This window comes from Alligator mississippiensis, chromosome 4 (assembly GCF_030867095.1).
Source record: "Alligator mississippiensis isolate rAllMis1 chromosome 4, rAllMis1, whole genome shotgun sequence".
Taxonomy (NCBI): domain Eukaryota; kingdom Metazoa; phylum Chordata; order Crocodylia; family Alligatoridae; genus Alligator; species Alligator mississippiensis.
The window spans coordinates 173,840,988-173,848,416 of NC_081827.1; the positions used below are offsets into that span (position 1 = coordinate 173,840,988).

A 7,429-nucleotide genomic window follows, 5' to 3' on the forward strand; every position below is an offset into this window, starting at 1 on the left:
GTGTCTAACAAGCTATGCCTCCCCACCCCCACCCCCACCCCAAACCACCCTGACTCTGCTCACAGCAGAAAACTCAATGTAAAGGAGACTGGGATGGAAACCGCCCTGCATCACTTTTCCAGGAGAACATCTGCATCTGAAAGAAAATAATTTCTTGGGAAACGTGCAGCAGAATAAAATTGCAAAATAAGACATTCAATGAGAATTCTATATAAAACTCTGCCCTTTGCCTCCAGCAGGTAATGAATAAAAATGATATCAAGAAGCAATGAACATTCAATGTTTTATATTTAAAATACGTTTTGTGAGGAAAACAATGCAGTATAGAAATGGGACTGAAAGTTTCTTAAAGATAATGCCAGAAACTGCAAGACGTTAGCTGTATTGTCATATAAGTTTCAAGGTGTAGGTTTTTAATTTTCTCTTATGAAACACAGAAGCTGTGGCGAAAGCTGCCATTAAAATTCATTACAAGAAAAGTAAACTTACATTAAAATCTATTCCATTCTTCTCTGAATTCTTGGACCTATTAGTAAGAACTGTCTACTTCTCTGACAAACCTTACCCTATGCAGTGTGATTTAATCTAGGAGATGCTTTGCTAAATTGCAGTTTTTCATGCATCACATCCTTGAATCCCAGTTTCGAAAAAGAGAAAGAGAGAAACAACACTGCTCTAAACAGTAGCTTAGATTTTAAAAACAACAAGCTAAAGTTGTAAGAGACCGCCTCAACTACTGTTCTTTGGCAAGTACAAAAAAATACATACATATAAAACAGGTTTGAAAAGATGGCTTGAATTAGATGGGAGAGGACTCTCTGATCTCTTTGTATATATTCACCCCTTTTTGTACCAAATCCAGGTTGCTTCTCCAAGCTGTTTTCAACCATCTCCTCTGAGAGACAGTGCACTCAGTTGAGTGGTGATATGAACAGGGCTGAAAGATGCAAGCTGAGGAAATTGGTGAAATGATGCAGATTGTACTGACCTGGCTTCAGGTGGGTCTTACAGGACAAGCACATGCAGTAAGAACAGCAAACAGGCTGCAAGATAAGTCAGCTTTCCCTCTGCCATTGTCCCCTGCCATAAACAATGCTAGAAAATAGTATTTGGGGGGACTGAGCAGTGCAAAGTGTGCCCGCCTAACCCTGCTCCTCCCTCTTGCAGGGTCGTTTCAGGAATGGCACATGCTGGTGCTGTGCATGTGGCAGCAGAGGAGTGCACGGCAGGGACATTGGGGGTGGCAGCAGTGGCACTGGAGCCACAGTCACTGGCCAAGTTTGTGGGGGCTAAGCCCCGTTAGCCCCAGCCTTCTGCCACCTATGTCCCCTGCACTGCCATTTAATTACATTGGTGTGAGTAATGTACGTGCTGTGCAGTCAGGGACCTGTTGCCTTTTGTGGAGTAGCCCTTTTGCTCTGCTCTAGTTATGTAAAAAAGAAACCTAAAGGAAGCAGATGTCATGCCCAAAGTCAGTCCTATTCCACCCGCCACTTTTTGGACTATTCCCTGCTTAAAGACATTCCCCAGGTGGCATAGGGCTGCCAGGACATCCTTATTCTACAGCCTCTTTCCAGGCAGCATAGAGAGAGAAGAAGAAAGTATAGCTCTCAGCTTCCTTCCTTGAGTCAGTTCTGCACCATTGTTTATCAAGAGAGTCATGGCCCTGCTCTGTGCTCATTCCAGTGTGAATGAGCATACAGTCTGTTGTGTGTTAAGAGGTAGATAGAGCCTGGGCTTATGTTGTCTCTCATGGAAACTTTCTGCATGCCCTTTCAGTATTGTTTTTCCTCTGAAATTAACTTTCCAGACTGAAGTGTATGTATTGCTTTTTTGTGCCTAAGAGAAAAAAGCTGAGAGCTGGAGACATGTGGCCAAATTTGCTGCCCTGTTAAGAATTCTCTTCTTGACTCAGGCACAAGTGGACTTAATGCCAACTTACCTGGCAAATGGAAGATTTTCTCAGTGTCAAGACATCTGCCTGGTAGCATACGTCCTAGACCACCCTGCTCTCAGCCTATATTGGAGTGGGCTTGTCCATGGAACATGGCCAAGAAAAAGTACCAGTATATGCTCCATCAAACCTTGGTTGCTCAAACAATGAGGTCTTACAGGGTCTGTAGAAGCCCTGGATGGTTGGGTGGCTCTAGCATCATTAGAGAAGAAGGCCAGCACTCCTCCCTTTACAATGACCTTTACAAACGTAGCTGGGCCATGAATTTAGCCCATGACAGGGCCAGTAGCCTTTAGAACTTCAGGGGAATGGAAACGAACTCCAAGTTATGAGGAATTACTATTGCTATTGTTTATTTTCTTGTTTTGCAGTAAGTAGCATCCTGGGTGCTTTGCTCCATGGTGCTGAGCGCTGCACCAACAGAAAGACAATCTGCTCAAGATCTAAATTATTTTCATGTGCAGCCAGGAAAAGAAAGGAGCGGGAGAAGTGTGATCCTACAGCACAGGGAGTTCGGCTGTTGACTTCAATGGGTTCACGATAAGACCCTTTTGAGCTACAAGAACTCAGGCATAGATGTACCTCAGCACTAAGTTGGAGTCCAGTTCTCCTTTTTTGGTGTAAGTTGGAAGAAATTCCATTGACATCTTTAATGTGACACTAGTACATAGAGGCTTCATACTTGAAATGAACCTGACTTGCAATCTACTAATAAGTCAGCGCAGAACAGTGTCACATCAGCTCTTTGAACTGTAATTGAAAGCAGGTGAAGGAGGTTGATTGAAATCTTTTCACTGTCTCTGGTTTACATCTTTTCACCACTTTATGCTAGATCTAAAAATGAAGCCACAAGTTGTAATAGTATCTTAGTCATTTTTACACACTAAATGCTGGGAGAATTACTGTGGGGAAGGGGAGGGTAGATTAATTGCTTGCTGCATAGTTAATTAAAGATTCCTGGTGTTAGCCAACGTGGCAATCATTGTGTTCCTTGGCTTCCCAAGGCTCTTCAGCCTCAAATCTTCTGTGGGAGGTGGGGAGGTATAATGTCCATTTTATGGATAGGGAAATGGTGGGATGGGGAAATGAAGATCAATATGGTCAGAAGTGGTCTCTGATAGACAATGCCTCTTTTGGGCATCTAATTTGAGACAGCTTGGGTCTCATTTTCCAAAGTTGCTAAGCAGTGATAACCCTGAATGACTTAAACTGGAGTTGTGGTACTCAGCATCTTTGAAAAACTAGACCTAAGCAGTCTTAGGCTGAGCACCCACAATCAGACCTAAGTGACTTGGCCATAGTTACCAAACATAAGAGGCAGCAAAGCCAGAGATGCAATTCAAGATCCCTGACAGCCAGCCTTTTTCTGTAACACTAGGATTGCTGCTTCTGCATCAAAAATGAAGCAGGCATGTTACAAATTAGGCACATTTATTTAGAGGAGACCCATCTCTGTCACGTTGCAGCTCTGTGGGCTTTTAGCTACTGTTACCCCTTTTTGACCTGAGCAGATCCCTGTAGATTGTCTGGATTGCTGAAGAAGTTGGGTATCTTTGATGCAGTCTTGTTAATTTACAAAGTCCTGTTTCTCTGACCCCAGGAGGAATCAAACAATAGGAGAGACTGCTTTGCTCACAGTTCCAAGCCTCTTTCAATGAGCACGGGGCCCATAAGCTCTCTCCTTTAGTTTTTCCTTGAGACCGTGCTACCATTACTTTTGTGGCTATGCCCAGGGCTTCCTTGTAGCCTTCTTCTCTCAGGTTCTCTGGTCTTACTGCTGACCCCTCTGCACCAAAAGCAAGGTCTCTTCTTTCCTTTGACTATATTCACACACAGCAAGAGACTGATTTGTTTTGGAGCTGAGAGGCTGGGCTTGAAAACTAAAGGGTTTGAGGTTGACCAAGACAGTTGCCCTCAACCAACTGAAGCCACGTGAGCTGCCCCTTCCTATCTGCATTTTATCTCAAGGTGTACAACTAAAAGGTCTGTATTGTGCTTTCTGTTCCTTGAGTAGAGCCCTTCTAGGCTCTCCTTCCATATTTGACTCTCCTTCCATATTTGACTCCAATTACAGGCAACAGAGACAGGAAGAAGGGATACATAAAGGCCAGGAATCAAGAACAGGGAATTCTGGGATTGCTGACTGATGCAAGACTTTTTTAGGTTGACCCCTGCAGTACCTGTGTGAGTTCTGTGCACTTGTGATAGAGGGGCTGGCTGGCTGGAAGGTAAGTGGGTCTCACTTTCACCCTCAAGTATAGCAGCATGTCCAGTTCAAACTGAACTGCCATTGGAGGTGAAGGATAGGGTTTTAGAGTGTATATGTGGTTGGTGAGTATGGGCTGGAGAATTCCCCAGCTATCAGGGTTTGCATAGCCCAAAGCTCTGCTTTTGCTGTATTTGTCTTGCATTACATGATTACTCCTTAAAAAAAAAAAAAAAGGCAGGGGAAGGGTTTGCAGGGCCAGATATGGGATTGTTTGTATGGACTTTTTAAATTTACCTACATACTTCATTTTTATGCTCAGGTTTGGTCTCTGCTTATTTCTGTTTATGTTAGCAATGAACTGATGTTTTACTACGATCATGTTTTTAGAGAGCTGAAATTCTATTTTGCTGCCAAAGCATGATAGCTATTAAATGATTCTAATATTCTCTGATTTTATTGCCAGTACATGACTTTTAAGACAGCCAATTTACTTTAAAAACACTTCCTTTGTTCTCTGGCCATTCGTGAATAGTTGCCGTTTGAAAAGAAAGAGGATTTTGAGCCCATGTATACAAAACCAAGGTCTGCCTGAGCTTCCTTCCCCTGCTCTGTCTTTACCTCACATGGGTGTGGGGTGGATTTGAGGTATCTATACCTCAATGGGCATGTCTACATGTTCATTAATGCACCATCAGGGCTGTCCCTAGTGGGGGGTGAATCAGGGCACCCGCCCCAGGCCCTGTGCTTTGCAGGGCCCTGCAGAGCTGAGTGGAGCGGCTGCAGTGACTCTGCTCCTCCACTGCCGGCTTTGCATCCAGCTGCTCACTACTCTCCCCACCTCCAACACCGACACCACTGCTGCCAATGGTGGCAGCAGCTCCTTTGGGTCCAGGGCACACGGGGCCCTGCATGGGCTGATTTGCCCTGGGACCCGCACTGTGCCCAGGTTGGCTCTGGCACCATAATTACTGCGCATTAAGTTTAGTACCTGTATTACCAGGTACTAAATCAATGGCCAGTAACCAATGGCTTTTGGTGTGATGTGCTAATGCACTGCAGAATTAGTTTACTGCGCATTTAGCATCTCATGTAGATGCATCCAGCATCACCCTCCTCAGTCAACTTGCTGCTGAGACTCCTGCCGTCAGGTCACAGTGTAGTGTGGTGTTGCTGCTAAATCTGGCCTGGAGCGTGCCACAGCAGTGACAGGTAGAGATGGCCTGATTCTCTAATGGCTTGTCTTGCCTCCCCACAGGCCTTCTGCAACTCCTCCTTTGTCTGGCGTTGCTTCATGTCCCTGTTGTAACCTAGCATTTGCATCTCCTTTGCAAAAAACATCCTAATTCTGCAGTCACCCCATAGCTGGCTTGCGCTACCCCTTATTTCCAAAAGCTGAGGAGATCCAGGACTTCTTTCCTGATCCAGAAAGCAACCAGAGATTTAGCTTGAGCTCTGACTTTATACAGACTGGTCCTATCTTTTTTGCAGAAATGTCTTAGCAGGAAAAAATACTTTTCCAAAACATGCTGGTGAATTATAAAGGGGCGGGTTAGTTTGGTTTCAAATTAATCTGACCCCTGAGCAGTGGAATTCAAAACAGTGACTAGTGGTACCTGTTGTGGGGACTGGAGTATTGTGGTGTTTTTGCCAATGGACTATTTTATGGGTACGGTAGTGTTCACACAGAAGTCTGCATGGCCAGCATAAGTCTTTGAACAGAATTTAAGTCATTCAGACAAGTGGCTCTGTCATGGTGACAGAAAGTCTGGGTTTTGCTGCCAATGTGGGTGTGGTTGTATGTAAATTGGAGCCAACAAAAAAACAACTTTTGCCAGCAAAACTTTGTAGTGTGGATAAGGTCATACAAATTTTCCTGAAGTGATCACTGGGGAAACCTCTGTGATGGCCAAAACCAGAGGGATTAATAAGCAATAAATATGTGCTTCTTAGAGGCATTTGGTATTTTGCCTAAACAGGTAATATTAGTTAATATAAAGCTTGTAAGTTTGTAAACCACAAATATAACTTGCCTGTCATAAGTTTAACCAAAATAATAAAATTAACTGTTCGTGGAACTGACTGGGCCCCATAGGCAAAGCTGTAGATGCAAGATTAGCTAACCTAATGGTTTCTGCTCAGGGTTCAGCTTTAACAATAAAAAACTGGATCCAACTGCCTGGCACACCCAACACATTCCAGGAAAGCACATTCAAATGAAACCTAAAAGGGGTTGGGGCTTAGGCGGAGCAATGTCAATTTCAAACCTAAAGGTGCTGCATTATAATTTGCTTATTGGATAAACCCGAGTCTAGGTAGTAACCTTTTATGATAATTTTTAACACCTTTCAATCCCATAGGGTAACAGCTATAGGGCAACATTGTGACTCTAAAACCAACAGATTAGCATAAGACTAGGTATAAAAAGCACGTGCGTCAGGTGACCAGCAGGAAGGAGGGAACAGAATGGTCATTTCTGTTCCACACATGGACCCTGGACTCCCGGTGTGAGTGAGGATTGGATCCTGACCAAGGGATCTTCCCCGGCAATCCCTCTGACAGCGTCGATCAGAGGCGCCTGACTTCGCTGGAATCAGTTGACACGTGCCTGGCATTGAGGGACTATCGATAAGTTGCCAACCCATGTCTGTCTATCTGTTGTTTTGAACAGCCCAGTGGATAATACCCTCGCAATGCCCAGTTGGCCTGCGACAGAATTGATCTATCTACCTGTTGTTATTATCTGTTATTTACTATTAGCTCTTTAATACTGCATTATCTGCTTATCGCATTTATCTTTCTGTTAACTGTTGTGTGTGTGTAAGCTATAATAAATTTGCCTTTACTTCACTCCTAACTTTGCCTCCTTGATCCGAAACTGAATCAAACAGCCCAGTTGGCCTGTGATAAAATTGATACACTCACAGTGCCCAGCTGGCCTGTGACAACCTCTGCCTACAACTGTCTAGCAAGTTGCATATGCAAGATTTTGGGTGGTGATCTTTGTTTTGTGGCTACTTGCCAGGCCCAACAACATTTAACTCAGCCCATAACCTTCCATTTGTTCATATGCCAATCATACCCAGCACTGAGCCAGCCACAGAGACTGTAAACAGATTCATTCAAGGTGGTCCCAACTGATCAGGAGTAAAAACCTGGGACAAGAGAGGAGTGATACAGCCCTCCCAAGCTGCATTGCTACCCCTCTGGCAGGTTTGTCCTTGGAATGAAGGACAATTAAATGAATGAGCTGTAAAGAGTTTACAGAA

General features: G+C 44.1%; 1 long non-coding RNA gene across 1 annotated transcript; it reads left to right on the forward strand.

The window, feature by feature from the left end:
* The first annotated feature begins 342 nt into the window (after positions 1-342).
* On the forward strand, positions 343-7,017 carry LOC109284255 (uncharacterized). Its single transcript, XR_002091634.2, has 3 exons — positions 343-998; positions 2,326-2,574; positions 4,029-7,017. It is a non-coding gene; the product is annotated as an uncharacterized LOC109284255 (long non-coding RNA).
* The last annotated feature ends 412 nt before the right edge of the window (positions 7,018-7,429 follow it).